The sequence below is a fragment of the Phyllobates terribilis genome, unplaced genomic scaffold (assembly GCF_046119375.1).
Source record: "Phyllobates terribilis strain yellow unplaced genomic scaffold, ASM4611937v1 Scaffold_361__1_contigs__length_1927384, whole genome shotgun sequence".
NCBI lineage: Eukaryota > Metazoa > Chordata > Amphibia > Anura > Dendrobatidae > Phyllobates > Phyllobates terribilis.
This window is the reverse complement of record NW_027363121.1, coordinates 934,251-954,128: the sequence shown is the minus strand read 5'-3', so window position 1 is coordinate 954,128 and position 19,878 is coordinate 934,251. Positions and strand designations below refer to the sequence as shown.

Here is a 19,878-nt window from a genome sequence, read left to right as displayed (position 1 = left end):
TTGAATATTATAAGGTAATAGAGGTGGGTCGTTGCATCTCTGCAGTTGTGTGTGGGAGGGGGTGGAAAGTTAAAATTATAAATATTTATGGTCCTACAAAAAAAGAAGACAGGTTAAGTTTATTAGATAAATTATGTTTAGAATTACCTGGTAGGATCCCTGTGATAGTAACAGGTGATTTTAACTGTGTAACTGAGGGGAAAGTTGATGCCTCAGGAAAAAAATTGGCAAGCATTATTTCTGATTTTTTCTTTTTTGATGCTGCTGAGGTTTATTTGGGGAAGCCACCACCACCAACCTATAAAGCTGACAGGGGTGGGATAACATCTAGGATTGATAGGATGTTTTTTTCTAAAAATATAATATGTGATGGTTTTTCTCAATTTTCAGTTCCTTTTTCGGACCATGTGTGCCTGAAAGGTGAGTTTAGAGGGGATTTAAGGCGGGTGCATGGGAGAGGTGTGTGGAAATTGAATGTGAGTTTGCTTGAGGATGAGAGAATTGTGAATGATTTTAAGAAAAAATATAGTTGGTGTAAATCTCAAAAGAGTAAGTTTGAAAGTGTGTTGGTGTGGTGGGATTGGATGAAGTATGAAGTGCAAAAGTTTTTTCTTCGATGGGGCTATAAAAAGGCTGCCATGGTTAGGAGTCAATATAAAGATTTAATGATGAGGGTGGAATGGCTAGAGAAAATGAGGATGTGTGGTGTGGATGTGGATGATTTGTTAAGAAGTGCGAGAGAGGATTTGAAGAGGACTTTGGAGAGGAAGGGAAGGGAAATAATTTTTAGGTCAAAGGTGGTCCATCTTGATAAAGATGAAAAGTGTTCAAGATATTTCTTTAAAAAAATAAATGGTAAGAAGGAGGGTATGGAGGAGATTTTTGATGTGGATGGTGTTTGTGTGAGTGGGGAGGATGTAATGAATAGAGATGAGCGGTGTTCGACTAGAACTGTTCGCCAATCTCAAATTCGAGCTGTTTTGGGCGGTGTTCGAGTTGTTCGACGAACCCGAACGATTTGCAAAAAATTCGGCTGTTCGAGGTTATGTTCGATAACTGTTCGTGCACCAAAAGCGTGTCCTGCATGTCTGGCGCTATTTAGAGCACCAATCATGCAGGGATTGTCTGCCACTCACTGTAATGCCACAGCCATGGTGGTTGTGGCATTACAGTGATTGTCCAAATCGATGGGAACAGTGCCAACAGTGAAACATGAAAAGCCGGCAATTCAGCAGCGGCATACACCTGTACCCGACAATTTAGAACCGAAAGAATAGAGCTTCACACATAGATTAGATAGATATAAACATGTCAGCCACATATATACGAAGTACAGTGAAAGTGCTGCTTACTGTACTTGTCATTTAGCGTAAAGGATTTATCAAAAAAAATAATAGTGTTTTCGTGCACCGTCTCTTTAAAAAAGCCGGCCGGCAATTCAGCATCTGTACCCGACAATTTAGAATAGAAAGAATAGAGAATCACACATAGATTAGATAGATAGAAACATGTCAGTCACATATATATGAAGTACAGTGACAGTGCTGCTTACTGTACTTGTCATTTAGCGTAAAGGATTTATCAAAAAAAATAATAGTGTTTTCATGCACCGTCTCTTTAAAAAAGCCGGCCGGCAATTCAGCATCTGTACCCGACAATTTATAACAGACAGAATAGAGCTTCACACATAGATTAGATAGATAGAAACATGTCAGTCACATATATATGAAGTACAGTGATAGTGTTGGTTACTGTACTTGTCATTTAGTATTAAAATAAAGGATTTATTATTAAAAAAATTGGCGTGGGGTTCCCCTTAATTTTAGGCTCTAGCGGAGGTTAAGCAGACGGCTGGGGCAGATGTTTGAAGCCTGGGAAGGGGGTAATACCCACGGAGCTTCCCAGGCTACTAATATCAGCCCCCAGCTGAATACATAGCCTTTACTAGCTATTAAAATGGGGGACCCCCCAAAAAAAATGACGTGGGGTCCCCCCTAATTTAATAGCTAGCAAAGGCTAGGCAGACAGCTGGGGGCTGATATTAATAGCCCAGGAAGGGAGCCATGAATATTGGCCCCCTCCCAGGCTAGAAACACCAGCCGTCAGCCGCCCCAGAAATGGCGCATTCATAGGATGCGCCAATTCTGGCACTTAGCCTCGCTCTTCCACGCTGCCCTGGTGCGGTGGCAGGGGGTAATAGGGTTGGGGTTGATGTCAGCTTATAATGCCAGCTGACATCAAGCCCAGGTTAGTAATGGAGAGGCGTCTATAAGACACCCCCATTACTAACCCCATAGTCAAAGTTAAAAAAAACACAAACACCCAGAATAAAGTCCTTTAATTGAAATAAAGACACAATCCTTTATTGTTCTAAATTAAACCATACTTACCATCACGCCCATTCCAGCTGAAGCCAACGATCTCCTGCAATAAAAGAAAAATAATAAAGCAACCTCATCCTTACCTTTCCATGGTTCCCACGACAGCTTCAGCTCTGCTACATCGAGATGACAGGCTGGACCGCAGCAGAACGCTGCCATCCAGCCTCTCATCCCGCAGACACTGAGAAGTGCAGGCTTGCTTGCGCTGCTCAGCGTCTCTCTGTGACGACATCCAGATGAGCCGAGTTCATGTCCAATGAACTCGGCTCACCTCATGCACGTCACTGACAGCGTGGGAAAATTCTCACGCTGAAGCGGTGAGTGCAGGAGAATTCTCCCACGCTGTCAGTGACGTGCATAAGGTGAGCTCATGTCCAATGAACTCAGCTCACCTCCTGCACGTCACTGACAGCGTGGGAGAATTCTCCGGCACTCAGCGCTTCAGTGTGAGAATTCTCCCACGCTGAAGCGCTGAGTGCAGGAGAATTTTCCCACGCTGTCAGTGACGTGCATGAGGTGAGCCGAGTTCATTGGACAATAACTCGGCTCATCTGGATGCCCTCACAGAGAGACACTGTGGAGCGCAAGCAAGCCTGCGCTTCTCAGTGTCTGCGGGATGACAGGCTGGATGGCAGCGTTCTGCTGCGGTCCAGCCTGTCATCTCGATGTAGCAGAGCTGAAGCTGTCATGGGAACCATGGAAAGGTAAGGATGATGTTGCTTTATTATTTTTCTTTTATTTCAGGAGATCGTTGGCTTCAGCTGGAATGGGCGTGATGGTAAGTATGGTTTAATTTAGAACAATAAAGAATTGTGTGTTTATTTCAATTAAAGGACTTTTTTCTGGGTGTTGTGTTTTTTTTAAATACTTTACTAGAAATTCATGGTGGTCATGTCTAATATTGGCGTGACCCCATGAATTTCGGGCTTAGGGCCAGCTGATAATGCCAAGCTGGCCCTAACCCCTTTATTACCCAGTGAGCCACCGCATCAGGGCCCTGGATGAGTTGGGTACAGCGCCAGAAGATGGCGCTTCTATGAACGCGCCATTTTCCGGGGTGGCTGCGGACTGCAATTTGCAGCGGGGGTGGCCCAGAAAGCTTGGGCCTCCCTGCGCTGCGGATTCCAGCCCCCAGCTGCCTAGTTGTACCTGGCTGGACACAAAAACAGGGCGAAGCCCCACGTCAATTTTCTTTAAATTATTTCATGAAATAATTAAGAAAAAAAGGGCTTCCCTATATTGTTGTGTCCGGCCAGGTACAAATAGGCAGCTGGTGGTTGGGGGCAGCCCGTTCCTGCCTGCTGTACCTGGCTGGACACAAATATAGTGCGAAGCCCCACGTCAATTTTTTTTAAATTATTTCATGAATTTCCTGAAATAATTAAAAAAAATTGAAGTGGGGCTTCGCACTATATTTGTGTCCAGCCAGGTACAGCAGGCAGGAACGGGCTGCCCCCAACCACCAGCTGCCTATTTGTACCTGGCCGGACACAACAATATAGGGAAGGCCTTTTTTTCTTAATTATTTCATGAATTTCATGAAATAATTAAAAAAAAAGTACGTGGGGCTTCGCCCTATTTTTGTGTCCAGCCAGGTACAACTAGGCAGCTGGGGGCTGGAATCTGCAGCGCAGGGAGGCCCAAGCTTTCTGGGCCCCCCCCCGCTACAAATTGCAGTCCGCAGCCACCCCGGAAAATGGCGCGTTCATAGAAGCGCCATCTTCTGGCGCTGTACCCAACTCATCCAGGGCCCTGGTGCGGTGGCTCACTGGGTAATAAAGGGGTTAGGGCCAGCTTGGTATTATCAGCTGGCCCCAAGCCCAAAATTCATGGGGTCACGCCAGTATTAGACATGACCGCCATGAATTTCTAGTAAAGTATTTAAAAAAAACACAACACCCAGAATAAAGTCCTTTAATTGAAATAAAGACACAATTCTTTATTGTTCTAAATTAAACCATACTTACCATCACACCCATTCCAGCTGAAGCCAACGATCTCCTGCAATAAAAGAAAAATAATAAACCAACCTCATCCTTACCTTTCCATGGTTCCCATGACAGCTTCAGCTCTGCTACATCGAGATGACTGGCTGGACCGCAGCAGAACGCTGCCATCCAGTCTGTCATCCCGCAGACACTGAGAAGCGCAGGCATGCTTGCGCTCCTCACTGTCTCGCTGTGACGGCATCCAGATGAGCCGAGGTCATGTCCAATGAACTCGGCTCACCTCATGCACGTCACTGACAGCGTGGGAAAATTCTCACGCTGAAGTGCTGAGTGCAGGAGAATTCTCCCACGCTGTCAGTGATGTGCATGAGGTGAGCTCATGTCCAATGAACTCAGCTCACCTCCTGCACGTCACTGACAGCGTGGGAAAATTCTCCTGCACTCAGCGCTTCAGCGTGGGAGAATTCTCACGCTGAAGCGCTGAGTGCAGGAGAATTCTCCCACGCTGTCAGTGACGTGCAGGAGGTGAGCTGAGTTCATTGGACATGAGCTCACCTTATGCACGTCACTGACAGCGTGGGAGAATTCTCCTGCACTCACCGCTTCAGCGTGAGAATTTTCCCACGCTGTCAGTGACGTGCATGAGGTGAGCCGAGTTCATTGGACATGAACTCGGCTCATCTGGATGTCGTCACAGAGAGACGCTGAGCAGCGCAAGCAAGCCTGCGCTTCTCAGTGTCTGCGGGATGAGAGGCTGGATGGCAGCGTTCTGCTGCGGTCCAGCCTGTCATCTCGATGTAGCAGAGCTGAAGCTGTCGTGGGAACCATGGAAAGGTAAGGATGAGGTTGCTTTATTATTTTTCTTTTATTGCAGGAGATCGTTGGCTTCAGCTGGAATGGGCGTGATGGTAAGTATGGTTTAATTTAGAACAATAAAGGATTGTGTCTTTATTTCAATTAAAGGACTTTATTCTGGGTGTTTGTGTTTTTTTTAACTTTGACTATGGGGTTAGTAATGGGGGTGTCTTATAGACGCCTCTCCATTACTAACCTGGGCTTGATGTCAGCTGGCATTATAAGCTGACATCAACCCCAACCCTATTACCCCCTGCCACCGCACCAGGGCAGCGTGGAAGAGCGAGGCTAAGTGCCAGAATTGGCGCATCCTATGAATGCGCCATTTCTGGGGCGGCTGACGGCTGGTGTTTCTAGCCTGGGAGGGGGCCAATATTCATGGCTCCCTTCCTGGGCTATTAATATCAGCCCCCAGCTGTCTGCCTAGCCTTTGCTAGCTATTAAATTAGGGGGGACCCCACGTCATTTTTTTTGGGGGGTCCCCCATTTTAATAGCTAGTAAAGGCTATGTATTCAGCTGGGGGCTGATATTAGTAGCCTGGGAAGCTCCGTGGGTATTACCCCCTTCCCAGGCTTCAAACATCTGCCCCAGCCGTCTGCTTAACCTCCGCTAGAGCCTAAAATTAAGGGGAACCCCACGCCAATTTTTTTAATAATAAATCCTTTATTTTAATACAAAATGACAAGTACAGTAACCAAAACTATCACTGTACTTCATATATATGTGACTGACATGTTTCTATCTATCTAATCTATGTGTGATGCTCTATCTTTCTGTTCTAAATTGTCGGGTACCGCTGCTGAATTGCCGGCCGGCTTTTTTAAAGAGACAGTGCATGAAAACACTATTATTTTTTTAAATAAATCCTTTACACTAAATGACAAGTACAGTAAGCAACACTATCACTGTACTTCATATATATGTGACTGACATGTTTCTATCTATCTAATCTATGTGTGAAGCTCTATTCTTTCTGTTCTAAATTGTCGGGTACAGATGCTGAATTGCCGGCCGGCTTTTTTAAAGAGACGGTGCACGAAAACACTAATATTTTTTTAAATAAATCCTTTACACTAAATGACAAGTGCAGTAACCAACACTGTCACTGTGCTTCTTATATGTGTGACTGACATGTTTCTATCTATCTAATCTATGTGTGATGCTCTATTCCTTCTTGTCTAAATTGTCGGGTACCGGTGTATGCCGCTGCTGAATTTGCCGGCCGGCTTTTTTAAAGAGAGTGTCTTCTGAGCAGTTTGTCAGCTTTTGGACACCTTTGCAGGTGTTTTCTATGTGTTTCTATGTGTTTTTGTTTGCCTGCCATTGGTTTTAACGGTGTTCGACGGTGTTCTAAGGTGTTCGACGAACAGTTCGACGAACAGTTCCTCGAACATCCCGGTGTTCGACGAACCGAACCGAACCCGAACACTACGGGGGTGGCTCAACACTAGTAATGAAGGAAGTGGTCACGTTTTATGCTGAGTTGTTTGGCAGGAAGTGGGTGGATGAGAGTTTGAAAGAAGAAGTGCTTAAGACTTTGGATTGTAAGGTGGATAAGGATGGATGTTCTGGTCTATGTGAGGCAGTGATTGAGGAGGAAGTTAAGAAAGCGGTGTTTGGTGCAAGGAAAAATGTGACGCCTGGGAAGGATGGTTTGCCTGTGGAGCTATATGTTATGATGTGGGAAGTGATGGGTATGGATTTAGTGGAAGTGTGTCAGTTTATGTGGGAGAATGGGATGCTTGCGGGTTCAATGAAGGAGGGAGTGGTGGTCTTAATCCATAAGAAAGGGGATAAAAGGTGTTTGAGTAATTGGAGGCCAATTACGCTTCTGAACGCCGATTACAAGGTATTCAGTAAAATTTTGGCGTGTCGGATGCGTGTGGTTATAGCTGATGTGATTGGTAAAGATCAAGTGTGTGCAGTGCCTGGTAGATGTATGACAGATAATCTGTGTCTTTTAAGAGATGTGTTGTGGGATTGTAAAGTAAGAAAGCAGAAGTGTATGGTGATGGCTGTTGACTTTGAAAAGGCGTTTGATCGCGTGTCTCATGTGTTTCTATTTGAGGTTTTGCGTAGAATGGGTTTTCCGGAGAAATTTGTGCGTGCCGTGAGAGGATTGTATGGGGAGGTGATGAGTGAATTTCTGGTGAATGGGTTTTTGAGTGAGAAAGTGTGTATTAGGTCTGGTGTGAGGCAAGGTTGTCCCATGTCACCGGTATTATTTGTGTGTGTGATTGAGCCACTGCTGTGTATGATTCGGAAAGAGAAAGTGGTGCGTGGTTTGTTAGTGCCAGGGAGTGGTGGAATGACTGTGAAAGTCTTAGGATATATGGATGATGTAGTAGTGGTGAGTGAGAGTGTGGCCTCTATGGAGAGAGTAAAATTGTTGTTGAATTTTTTTTGTGGCGCGTCAGCGTTTCGTGTGAATTGGAACAAATGCATGTTTAAATGTTTTGATGACAATAGGATTAAGATGGATGGTGTGGCTGGTGTGGATGGTGCAATTAAAGTGTTGGGAGTTTTTTTTAATGATGATTTGAAAGGTTATGAGAGTTGGGATGAATGTGGTGAGCGGATTGTGCGGAAGATGAATTTTTGGAAGTTACGTTCTTTGTCTTTGGTAGGGAAGGTTCTTATTATTAAGGCTGTTATTCTCCCTATTTTGCTTTATGTTTCTTGTATTTTTCCAGTGCCCTATAGGAAAATTAAAAAAGTGGAGAAACTAATTTTTGTGTTTTTTTGGGGCAGTAGGATGGAAAGACTTAAGAGAGAGATTTTGTTTAAGCAATATTTGTATGGGGGACTGAAGTTTCCGAATATTGAAGTGTTTCTAACATTGCATTTTATTAAGACTACGGTCATTTTGATTGGGAAGAATAATAAAGGGGCATTTATGTGTAAGTATTTGGCTGGATGGATGCTGTATGGTCTGAATTGGGTGAAGCGTGATAAGAATGTGCCTGTTGCTTTTAAGTGTCCTGAGTGGTATGGTTTGATTGAGAAGTTTGTGAGGAAGAATGATTTGTTAGCAGTTGCAATGAAAGACTTTATGTTGGTTAAGAAGGTGATGGGGAAGATGTGTGTGAATGAGTGTGAGAGTAATGTGGTGGGATTGCGTTCTATGGAAGTTGCGCGGGTATGGAAGAAGTTAAGCATTCAAGGTGTGTCGAATAGACAGCGAGATATAGTATGGATGGGCCTTCATAATATTTTGCCAGTGAGGGATTTTCAGAAGAAAAGAGATCTCATAAGATCTGCAGTATGTCCAAGGGATGGTTGTGGAGCGAATGAGACGGTGAGGCACCTTATGTGGGATTGTAATTTTGCGTATGATGTGTGGAAAGGTGTGGGTGGACTGTGTAAAGGGGTTGCTGGTGTGAAGTTTATTGATTGGAGAGTGGCTATGTTTGGTTTTGGTGCTAGCCGTCGTGGCCTAGAAAGGATGATGTGGTTTATTATGGTGTGTGTGCAGGAGAGCTTGTGGGATGTGAGAAATTTGTGTGTGTTTAAAAGAGTAAATTTAACAGTAAATGATTGTATTAGGTTGATCTTAGCAAGACTATATGTAATCTATTTGTGGGATACAAGAGAAGGTGGTGGTGGTGGAACAGATTCTGAAGGTGTGTGGAAATACCTTAAGTGGCAGGATATGGTTAAATACCGTTGATATTTTTTCTGGAAATGTCTCTGGCATAGGATTACAAGTTTGTATTTTTGTTGAATAATACTTTAATAAAGAAACCACAATGATGCTTATGAAGTGGCAGTATAACTTATGACGAAGTCTGGTTAACTGTTTGCTTATATCTAAACCTGAGTGGTTTTAAAAAAAAAAAAAAAAAAAAATCTGTTCTTATCAGTTTAATATCTGATACGTCCCCTATCTGGGGACCATATATTAAATGGATTTTTAGAACAGGGAGATGGAAAAAGAGCTTGCTCTGTCCACTCCACGCATTGACCTGGTATTGCAGTATCTCCAGGACCGGTGCACCCCTTCTTTAATGCAGTTTCTAAAATCAGAAAGAATTGAATTCAATGTTTTTTGTTCATTTTGCTTGTTTGTCGGATTTTGGGATGGACTCTTTGGCTTTGCTTTTCTTCTCCTCATTGGATTTTTCATGTTCAAAGTTGCAGAAGCCAGATTACAAGCTCATTTTGGTTCAACTTCAGCAACTGTGCATTGCATTGCCATGTAATGTAATGAAATGCTATCTTTCTAGCTCTCCCTTTTTACTTCCTTTTGGATAAACAGACATATTAGGCAAGCATTTTGGAGCTTTCACCTAAATAACTACAGGTGGTGAGATAAGCTGCACAATATAATTGACCTTTCAGTATATTGTTGCACACACACCATCTATTTAGCAAATGCCCTTGTTATCAACAGCAGCCTTTTAAACTCACCTGAGCTAACAGGTATGTGCGCTGGTTACTCTGCTGCGCTTAAAATTTCTTTTTTGGTTTGCTACAATGCCTTTTCTGAAACGTTGTCTCCCTCTGCTGGAACACTGACTTCTTTCATTTAATGCCTGCAGACTATAAAAGAGAACCCAACCCAAAAAGTTTGGTTGATTAGTCTGTGGCATTCTGTTAAACTGTTGCTTATGGCGGTCTCTGTGAGCTTCTCAGCGACATTCAGCCAGCCAGGTATCCTGCCTGCAGTAGATGGAATGTGGCAATGGAACGCTGGCTGCGCGTGTCATAATAGGCTCTGAGCCTTTATATACCTGTGCACAGCAGCAGCCACCTTCAGTCTGCTGCTGGACAGCCAGCAGCAGCAGCAGCAGCAGGAGAGGTATGTAATCAGCAGCCCTCCTGCTAAGGGTAGACAGCTGCTCGTTCCACCCCACCCCCCGCCTTAATTGGTTCTCCTCCCTTCCAACGGTGTTGAGGCGGGTGGGAACAGCAGGGGGTGAAGGTGCTGTGTTTAAAGAGGTGGAGTTATGCAGATCTAAAACGCGTGGATTGCAGCAGCAGCAAGCCGAAAAGTGCAGGCATGTAAGGGATCTAGAGGTTGACAACATGTCTTCTTAACGGGAGTCCAGGAGCTCATCTCCACAAATGGACTTTTCAGGATCCTTGGGTGGCTCCGTAGTTTGAAACCAATTCTGGTTATCGCTTCTCGGCCTTTTGGCTAAGATCAAGTGTAGTATCTGTTCTTATCAGTTTAATATCTGATACGTCCCCTATCTGGGGACCATATATTAAATGGATTTTTAGAACAGGGAGATGGAAAAAGAGCTTGCTCTGTCCACTCCACGCATTGACCTGGTATTGCAGTATCTCCAGGACCGGTGCACCCCTTCTTTAATGCAGTTTCTAAAATCAGAAAGAATTGAATTCAATGTTTTTTGTTCATTTTGCTTGTTTGTCGGATTTTGGGATGGACTCTTTGGCTTTGCTTTTCTTCTCCTCATTGGATTTTTCATGTTCAAAGTTGCAGAAGCCAGATTACAAGCTCATTTTGGTTCAACTTCAGCAACTGTGCATTGCATTGCCATGTAATGTAATGAAATGCTATCTTTCTAGCTCTCCCTTTTTACTTCCTTTTGGATAAACAGACATATTAGGCAAGCATTTTGGAGCTTTCACCTAAATAACTACAGGTGGTGAGATAAGCTGCACAATATAATTGACCTTTCAGTATATTGTTGCACACACACCATCTATTTAGCAAATGCCCTTGTTATCAACAGCAGCCTTTTAAACTCACCTGAGCTAACAGGTATGTGCGCTGGTTACTCTGCTGCGCTTAAAATTTCTTTTTTGGTTTGCTACAATGCCTTTTCTGAAACGTTGTCTCCCTCTGCTGGAACACTGACTTCTTTCATTTAATGCCTGCAGACTATAAAAGAGAACCCAACCCAAAAAGTTTGGTTGATTAGTCTGTGGCATTCTGTTAAACTGTTGCTTATGGCGGTCTCTGTGAGCTTCTCAGCGACATTCAGCCAGCCAGGTATCCTGCCTGCAGTAGATGGAATGTGGCAATGGAACGCTGGCTGCGCGTGTCATAATAGGCTCTGAGCCTTTATATACCTGTGCACAGCAGCAGCCACCTTCAGTCTGCTGCTGGACAGCCAGCAGCAGCAGCAGCAGCAGCAGGAGAGGTATGTAATCAGCAGCCCTCCTGCTAAGGGTAGACAGCTGCTCGTTCCACCCCACCCCCCGCCTTAATTGGTTCTCCTCCCTTCCAATGGTGTTGAGGCGGGTGGGAACAGCAGGGGGTGAAGGTGCTGTGTTTAAAGAGGTGGAGTTATGCAGATCTAAAACGCGTGGATTGCAGCAGCAGCAAGCCGAAAAGTGCAGGCATGTAAGGGATCTAGAGGTTGACAACATGTCTTCTTAACGGGAGTCCAGGAGCTCATCTCCACAAATGGACTTTTCAGGATCCTTGGGTGGCTCCGTAGTTTGAAACCAATTCTGGTTATCGCTTCTCGGCCTTTTGGCTAAGATCAAGTGTAGTATCTGTTCTTATCAGTTTAATATCTGATACGTCCCCTATCTGGGGACCATATATTAAATGGATTTTTAGAACAGGGAGATGGAAAAAGAGCTTGCTCTGTCCACTCCACGCATTGACCTGGTATTGCAGTATCTCCAGGACCGGTGCACCCCTTCTTTAATGCAGTTTCTAAAATCAGAAAGAATTGAATTCAATGTTTTTTGTTCATTTTGCTTGTTTGTCGGATTTTGGGATGGACTCTTTGGCTTTGCTTTTCTTCTCCTCATTGGATTTTTCATGTTCAAAGTTGCAGAAGCCAGATTACAAGCTCATTTTGGTTCAACTTCAGCAACTGTGCATTGCATTGCCATGTAATGTAATGAAATGCTATCTTTCTAGCTCTCCCTTTTTACTTCCTTTTGGATAAACAGACATATTAGGCAAGCATTTTGGAGCTTTCACCTAAATAACTACAGGTGGTGAGATAAGCTGCACAATATAATTGACCTTTCAGTATATTGTTGCACACACACCATCTATTTAGCAAATGCCCTTGTTATCAACAGCAGCCTTTTAAACTCACCTGAGCTAACAGGTATGTGCGCTGGTTACTCTGCTGCGCTTAAAATTTCTTTTTTGGTTTGCTACAATGCCTTTTCTGAAACGTTGTCTCCCTCTGCTGGAACACTGACTTCTTTCATTTAATGCCTGCAGACTATAAAAGAGAACCCAACCCAAAAAGTTTGGTTGATTAGTCTGTGGCATTCTGTTAAACTGTTGCTTATGGCGGTCTCTGTGAGCTTCTCAGCGACATTCAGCCAGCCAGGTATCCTGCCTGCAGTAGATGGAATGTGGCAATGGAACGCTGGCTGCGCGTGTCATAATAGGCTCTGAGCCTTTATATACCTGTGCACAGCAGCAGCCACCTTCAGTCTGCTGCTGGACAGCCAGCAGCAGCAGCAGCAGGAGAGGTATGTAATCAGCAGCCCTCCTGCTAAGGGTAGACAGCTGCTCGTTCCACCCCACCCCCCGCCTTAATTGGTTCTCCTCCCTTCCAACGGTGTTGAGGCGGGTGGGAACAGCAGGGGGTGAAGGTGCTGTGTTTAAAGAGGTGGAGTTATGCAGATCTAAAACGCGTGGATTGCAGCAGCAGCAAGCCGAAAAGTGCAGGCATGTAAGGGATCTAGAGGTTGACAACATGTCTTCTTAACGGGAGTCCAGGAGCTCATCTCCACAAATGGACTTTTCAGTATCCTTGGGTGGCTCCGTAGTTTGAAACCAATTCTGGTTATCGCTTCTCGGCCTTTTGGCTAAGATCAAGTGTAGTATCTGTTCTTATCAGTTTAATATCTGATACGTCCCCTATCTGGGGACCATATATTAAATGGATTTTTAGAACAGGGAGATGGAAAAAGAGCTTGCTCTGTCCACTCCACGCATTGACCTGGTATTGCAGTATCTCCAGGACCGGTGCACCCCTTCTTTAATGCAGTTTCTAAAATCAGAAAGAATTGAATTCAATGTTTTTTGTTCATTTTGCTTGTTTGTCGGATTTTGGGATGGACTCTTTGGCTTTGCTTTTCTTCTCCTCATTGGATTTTTCATGTTCAAAGTTGCAGAAGCCAGATGACAAGCTCATTTTGGTTCAACTTCAGCAACTGTGCATTGCATTGCCATGTAATGTAATGAAATGCTATCTTTCTAGCTCTCCCTTTTTACTTCCTTTTGGATAAACAGACATATTAGGCAAGCATTTTGGAGCTTTCACCTAAATAACTACAGGTGGTGAGATAAGCTGCACAATATAATTGACCTTTCAGTATATTGTTGCACACACACCATCTATTTAGCAAATGCCCTTGTTATCAACAGCAGCCTTTTAAACTCACCTGAGCTAACAGGTATGTGCGCTGGTTACTCTGCTGCGCTTAAAATTTCTTTTTTGGTTTGCTACAATGCCTTTTCTGAAACGTTGTCTCCCTCTGCTGGAACACTGACTTCTTTCATTTAATGCCTGCAGACTATAAAAGAGAACCCAACCCAAAAAGTTTGGTTGATTAGTCTGTGGCATTCTGTTAAACTGTTGCTTATGGCGGTCTCTGTGAGCTTCTCAGCGACATTCAGCCAGCCAGGTATCCTGCCTGCAGTAGATGGAATGTGGCAATGGAACGCTGGCTGCGCGTGTCATAATAGGCTCTGAGCCTTTATATACCTGTGCACAGCAGCAGCCACCTTCAGTCTGCTGCTGGACAGCCAGCAGCAGCAGCAGCAGCAGGAGAGGTATGTAATCAGCAGCCCTCCTGCTAAGGGTAGACAGCTGCTCGTTCCACCCCACCCCCCGCCTTAATTGGTTCTCCTCCCTTCCAACGGTGTTGAGGCGGGTGGGAACAGCAGGGGGTGAAGGTGCTGTGTTTAAAGAGGTGGAGTTATGCAGATCTAAAACGCGTGGATTGCAGCAGCAGCAAGCCGAAAAGTGCAGGCATGTAAGGGATCTAGAGGTTGACAACATGTCTTCTTAACGGGAGTCCAGGAGCTCATCTCCACAAATGGACTTTTCAGGATCCTTGGGTGGCTCCGTAGTTTGAAACCAATTCTGGTTATCGCTTCTCGGCCTTTTGGCTAAGATCAAGTGTAGTATCTGTTCTTATCAGTTTAATATCTGATACGTCCCCTATCTGGGGACCATATATTAAATGGATTTTTAGAACAGGGAGATGGAAAAAGAGCTTGCTCTGTCCACTCCACGCATTGACCTGGTATTGCAGTATCTCCAGGACCGGTGCACCCCTTCTTTAATGCAGTTTCTAAAATCAGAAAGAATTGAATTCAATGTTTTTTGTTCATTTTGCTTGTTTGTCGGATTTTGGGATGGACTCTTTGGCTTTGCTTTTCTTCTCCTCATTGGATTTTTCATGTTCAAAGTTGCAGAAGCCAGATTACAAGCTCATTTTGGTTCAACTTCAGCAACTGTGCATTGCATTGCCATGTAATGTAATGAAATGCTATCTTTCTAGCTCTCCCTTTTTACTTCCTTTTGGATAAACAGACATATTAGGCAAGCATTTTGGAGCTTTCACCTAAATAACTACAGGTGGTGAGATAAGCTGCACAATATAATTGACCTTTCAGTATATTGTTGCACACACACCATCTATTTAGCAAATGCCCTTGTTATCAACAGCAGCCTTTTAAACTCACCTGAGCTAACAGGTATGTGCGCTGGTTACTCTGCTGCGCTTAAAATTTCTTTTTTGGTTTGCTACAATGCCTTTTCTGAAACGTTGTCTCCCTCTGCTGGAACACTGACTTCTTTCATTTAATGCCTGCAGACTATAAAAGAGAACCCAACCCAAAAAGTTTGGTTGATTAGTCTGTGGCATTCTGTTAAACTGTTGCTTATGGCGGTCTCTGTGAGCTTCTCAGCGACATTCAGCCAGCCAGGTATCCTGCCTGCAGTAGATGGAATGTGGCAATGGAACGCTGGCTGCGCGTGTCATAATAGGCTCTGAGCCTTTATATACCTGTGCACAGCAGCAGCCACCTTCAGTCTGCTGCTGGACAGCCAGCAGCAGCAGCAGCAGCAGGAGAGGTATGTAATCAGCAGCCCTCCTGCTAAGGGTAGACAGCTGCTCGTTCCACCCCACCCCCCGCCTTAATTGGTTCTCCTCCCTTCCAACGGTGTTGAGGCGGGTGGGAACAGCAGGGGGTGAAGGTGCTGTGTTTAAAGAGGTGGAGTTATGCAGATCTAAAACGCGTGGATTGCAGCAGCAGCAAGCCGAAAAGTGCAAGCATGTAAGGGATCTAGAGGTTGACAACATGTCTTCTTAACGGGAGTCCAGGAGCTCATCTCCACAAATGGACTTTTCAGGATCCTTGGGTGGCTCCGTAGTTTGAAACCAATTCTGGTTATCGCTTCTCGGCCTTTTGGCTAAGATCAAGTGTAGTATCTGTTCTTATCAGTTTAATATCTGATACGTCCCCTATCTGGGGACCATATATTAAATGGATTTTTAGAACAGGGAGATGGAAAAAGAGCTTGCTCTGTCCACTCCACGCATTGACCTGGTATTGCAGTATCTCCAGGACCGGTGCACCCCTTCTTTAATGCAGTTTCTAAAATCAGAAAGAATTGAATTCAATGTTTTTTGTTCATTTTGCTTGTTTGTCGGATTTTGGGATGGACTCTTTGGCTTTGCTTTTCTTCTCCTCATTGGATTTTTCATGTTCAAAGTTGCAGAAGCCAGATTACAAGCTCATTTTGGTTCAACTTCAGCAACTGTGCATTGCATTGCCATGTAATGTAATGAAATGCTATCTTTCTAGCTCTCCCTTTTTACTTCCTTTTGGATAAACAGACATATTAGGCAAGCATTTTGGAGCTTTCACCTAAATAACTACAGGTGGTGAGATAAGCTGCACAATATAATTGACCTTTCAGTATATTGTTGCACACACACCATCTATTTAGCAAATGCCCTTGTTATCAACAGCAGCCTTTTAAACTCACCTGAGCTAACAGGTATGTGCGCTGGTTACTCTGCTGCGCTTAAAATTTCTTTTTTGGTTTGCTACAATGCCTTTTCTGAAACGTTGTCTCCCTCTGCTGGAACACTGACTTCTTTCATTTAATGCCTGCAGACTATAAAAGAGAACCCAACCCAAAAAGTTTGGTTGATTAGTCTGTGGCATTCTGTTAAACTGTTGCTTATGGCGGTCTCTGTGAGCTTCTCAGCGACATTCAGCCAGCCAGGTATCCTGCCTGCAGTAGATGGAATGTGGCAATGGAACGCTGGCTGCGCGTGTCATAATAGGCTCTGAGCCTTTATATACCTGTGCACAGCAGCAGCCACCTTCAGTCTGCTGCTGGACAGCCAGCAGCAGCAGCAGCAGGAGAGGTATGTAATCAGCAGCCCTCCTGCTAAGGGTAGACAGCTGCTCGTTCCACCCCACCCCCCGCCTTAATTGGTTCTCCTCCCTTCCAACGGTGTTGAGGCGGGTGGGAACAGCAGGGGGTGAAGGTGCTGTGTTTAAAGAGGTGGAGTTATGCAGATCTAAAACGCGTGGATTGCAGCAGCAGCAAGCCGAAAAGTGCAGGCATGTAAGGGATCTAGAGGTTGACAACATGTCTTCTTAACGGGAGTCCAGGAGCTCATCTCCACAAATGGACTTTTCAGTATCCTTGGGTGGCTCCGTAGTTTGAAACCAATTCTGGTTATCGCTTCTCGGCCTTTTGGCTAAGATCAAGTGTAGTATCTGTTCTTATCAGTTTAATATCTGATACGTCCCCTATCTGGGGACCATATATTAAATGGATTTTTAGAACAGGGAGATGGAAAAAGAGCTTGCTCTGTCCACTCCACGCATTGACCTGGTATTGCAGTATCTCCAGGACCGGTGCACCCCTTCTTTAATGCAGTTTCTAAAATCAGAAAGAATTGAATTCAATGTTTTTTGTTCATTTTGCTTGTTTGTCGGATTTTGGGATGGACTCTTTGGCTTTGCTTTTCTTCTCCTCATTGGATTTTTCATGTTCAAAGTTGCAGAAGCCAGATGACAAGCTCATTTTGGTTCAACTTCAGCAACTGTGCATTGCATTGCCATGTAATGTAATGAAATGCTATCTTTCTAGCTCTCCCTTTTTACTTCCTTTTGGATAAACAGACATATTAGGCAAGCATTTTGGAGCTTTCACCTAAATAACTACAGGTGGTGAGATAAGCTGCACAATATAATTGACCTTTCAGTATATTGTTGCACACACACCATCTATTTAGCAAATGCCCTTGTTATCAACAGCAGCCTTTTAAACTCACCTGAGCTAACAGGTATGTGCGCTGGTTACTCTGCTGCGCTTAAAATTTCTTTTTTGGTTTGCTACAATGCCTTTTCTGAAACGTTGTCTCCCTCTGCTGGAACACTGACTTCTTTCATTTAATGCCTGCAGACTATAAAAGAGAACCCAACCCAAAAAGTTTGGTTGATTAGTCTGTGGCATTCTGTTAAACTGTTGCTTATGGCGGTCTCTGTGAGCTTCTCAGCGACATTCAGCCAGCCAGGTATCCTGCCTGCAGTAGATGGAATGTGGCAATGGAACGCTGGCTGCGCGTGTCATAATAGGCTCTGAGCCTTTATATACCTGTGCACAGCAGCAGCCACCTTCAGTCTGCTGCTGGACAGCCAGCAGCAGCAGCAGCAGCAGGAGAGGTATGTAATCAGCAGCCCTCCTGCTAAGGGTAGACAGCTGCTCGTTCCACCCCACCCCCCGCCTTAATTGGTTCTCCTCCCTTCCAACGGTGTTGAGGCGGGTGGGAACAGCAGGGGGTGAAGGTGCTGTGTTTAAAGAGGTGGAGTTATGCAGATCTAAAACGCGTGGATTGCAGCAGCAGCAAGCCGAAAAGTGCAGGCATGTAAGGGATCTAGAGGTTGACAACATGTCTTCTTAACGGGAGTCCAGGAGCTCATCTCCACAAATGGACTTTTCAGGATCCTTGGGTGGCTCCGTAGTTTGAAACCAATTCTGGTTATCGCTTCTCGGCCTTTTGGCTAAGATCAAGTGTAGTATCTGTTCTTATCAGTTTAATATCTGATACGTCCCCTATCTGGGGACCATATATTAAATGGATTTTTAGAACAGGGAGATGGAAAAAGAGCTTGCTCTGTCCACTCCACGCATTGACCTGGTATTGCAGTATCTCCAGGACCGGTGCACCCCTTCTTTAATGCAGTTTCTAAAATCAGAAAGAATTGAATTCAATGTTTTTTGTTCATTTTGCTTGTTTGTCGGATTTTGGGATGGACTCTTTGGCTTTGCTTTTCTTCTCCTCATTGGATTTTTCATGTTCAAAGTTGCAGAAGCCAGATTACAAGCTCATTTTGGTTCAACTTCAGCAACTGTGCATTGCATTGCCATGTAATGTAATGAAATGCTATCTTTCTAGCTCTCCCTTTTTACTTCCTTTTGGATAAACAGACATATTAGGCAAGCATTTTGGAGCTTTCACCTAAATAACTACAGGTGGTGAGATAAGCTGCACAATATAATTGACCTTTCAGTATATTGTTGCACACACACCATCTATTTAGCAAATGCCCTTGTTATCAACAGCAGCCTTTTAAACTCACCTGAGCTAACAGGTATGTGCGCTGGTTACTCTGCTGCGCTTAAAATTTCTTTTTTGGTTTGCTACAATGCCTTTTCTGAAACGTTGTCTCCCTCTGCTGGAACACTGACTTCTTTCATTTAATGCCTGCAGACTATAAAAGAGAACCCAACCCAAAAAGTTTGGTTGATTAGTCTGTGGCATTCTGTTAAACTGTTGCTTATGGCGGTCTCTGTGAGCTTCTCAGCGACATTCAGCCAGCCAGGTATCCTGCCTGCAGTAGATGGAATGTGGCAATGGAACGCTGGCTGCGCGTGTCATAATAGGCTCTGAGCCTTTATATACCTGTGCACAGCAGCAGCCACCTTCAGTCTGCTGCTGGACAGCCAGCAGCAGCAGCAGCAGCAGGAGAGGTATGTAATCAGCAGCCCTCCTGCTAAGGGTAGACAGCTGCTCGTTCCACCCCACCCCCCGCCTTAATTGGTTCTCCTCCCTTCCAACGGTGTTGAGGCGGGTGGGAACAGCAGGGGGTGAAGGTGCTGTGTTTAAAGAGGTGGAGTTATGCAGATCTAAAACGCGTGGATTGCAGCAGCAGCAAGCCGAAAAGTGCAAGCATGTAAGGGATCTAGAGGTTGACAACATGTCTTCTTAACGGGAGTCCAGGAGCTCATCTCCACAAATGGACTTTTCAGGATCCTTGGGTGGCTCCGTAGTTTGAAACCAATTCTGGTTATCGCTTCTCGGCCTTTTGGCTAAGATCAAGTGTAGTATCTGTTCTTATCAGTTTAATATCTGATACGTCCCCTATCTGGGGACCATATATTAAATGGATTTTTAGAACAGGGAGATGGAAAAAGAGCTTGCTCTGTCCACTCCACGCATTGACCTGGTATTGCAGTATCTCCAGGACCGGTGCACCCCTTCTTTAATGCAGTTTCTAAAATCAGAAAGAATTGAATTCAATGTTTTTTGTTCATTTTGCTTGTTTGTCGGATTTTGGGATGGACTCTTTGGCTTTGCTTTTCTTCTCCTCATTGGATTTTTCATGTTCAAAGTTGCAGAAGCCAGATGACAAGCTCATTTTGGTTCAACTTCAGCAACTGTGCATTGCATTGCCATGTAATGTAATGAAATGCTATCTTTC

At 44.4% G+C, this 19,878-nt stretch overlaps 9 non-coding genes across 9 annotated transcripts; all 9 read left to right on the top strand.

Moving 5' to 3' along the window:
• The first annotated feature begins 9,005 nt into the window (after window positions 1–9,005).
• Window positions 9,006–9,188, top strand: LOC141222874 (U2 spliceosomal RNA). Its single transcript, XR_012290613.1, has one exon. It is a non-coding gene; the product is annotated as a U2 spliceosomal RNA (small nuclear RNA).
• Window positions 9,189–10,306: 1,118 nt separating this feature from the next.
• LOC141222742 (U2 spliceosomal RNA) lies at window positions 10,307–10,497 on the top strand. Its single transcript, XR_012290497.1, has one exon. It is a non-coding gene; the product is annotated as a U2 spliceosomal RNA (small nuclear RNA).
• A 1,121-nt stretch (window positions 10,498–11,618) lies between these two features.
• Window positions 11,619–11,809, top strand: LOC141222730 (U2 spliceosomal RNA). Its single transcript, XR_012290486.1, has one exon. It is a non-coding gene; the product is annotated as a U2 spliceosomal RNA (small nuclear RNA).
• Window positions 11,810–12,924: 1,115 nt separating this feature from the next.
• On the top strand, window positions 12,925–13,115 carry LOC141222718 (U2 spliceosomal RNA). Its single transcript, XR_012290475.1, has one exon. It is a non-coding gene; the product is annotated as a U2 spliceosomal RNA (small nuclear RNA).
• Window positions 13,116–14,233: 1,118 nt separating this feature from the next.
• LOC141222706 (U2 spliceosomal RNA) lies at window positions 14,234–14,424 on the top strand. The gene has a single exon (XR_012290464.1). It is a non-coding gene; the product is annotated as a U2 spliceosomal RNA (small nuclear RNA).
• A 1,118-nt stretch (window positions 14,425–15,542) lies between these two features.
• Window positions 15,543–15,733, top strand: LOC141222693 (U2 spliceosomal RNA). Its single transcript, XR_012290452.1, has one exon. It is a non-coding gene; the product is annotated as a U2 spliceosomal RNA (small nuclear RNA).
• Window positions 15,734–16,848: 1,115 nt separating this feature from the next.
• LOC141222681 (U2 spliceosomal RNA) lies at window positions 16,849–17,039 on the top strand. The gene has a single exon (XR_012290441.1). It is a non-coding gene; the product is annotated as a U2 spliceosomal RNA (small nuclear RNA).
• A 1,118-nt stretch (window positions 17,040–18,157) lies between these two features.
• Window positions 18,158–18,348, top strand: LOC141222670 (U2 spliceosomal RNA). Its single transcript, XR_012290430.1, has one exon. It is a non-coding gene; the product is annotated as a U2 spliceosomal RNA (small nuclear RNA).
• Window positions 18,349–19,466: 1,118 nt separating this feature from the next.
• LOC141222659 (U2 spliceosomal RNA) lies at window positions 19,467–19,657 on the top strand. The gene has a single exon (XR_012290419.1). It is a non-coding gene; the product is annotated as a U2 spliceosomal RNA (small nuclear RNA).
• The last annotated feature ends 221 nt before the right edge of the window (window positions 19,658–19,878 follow it).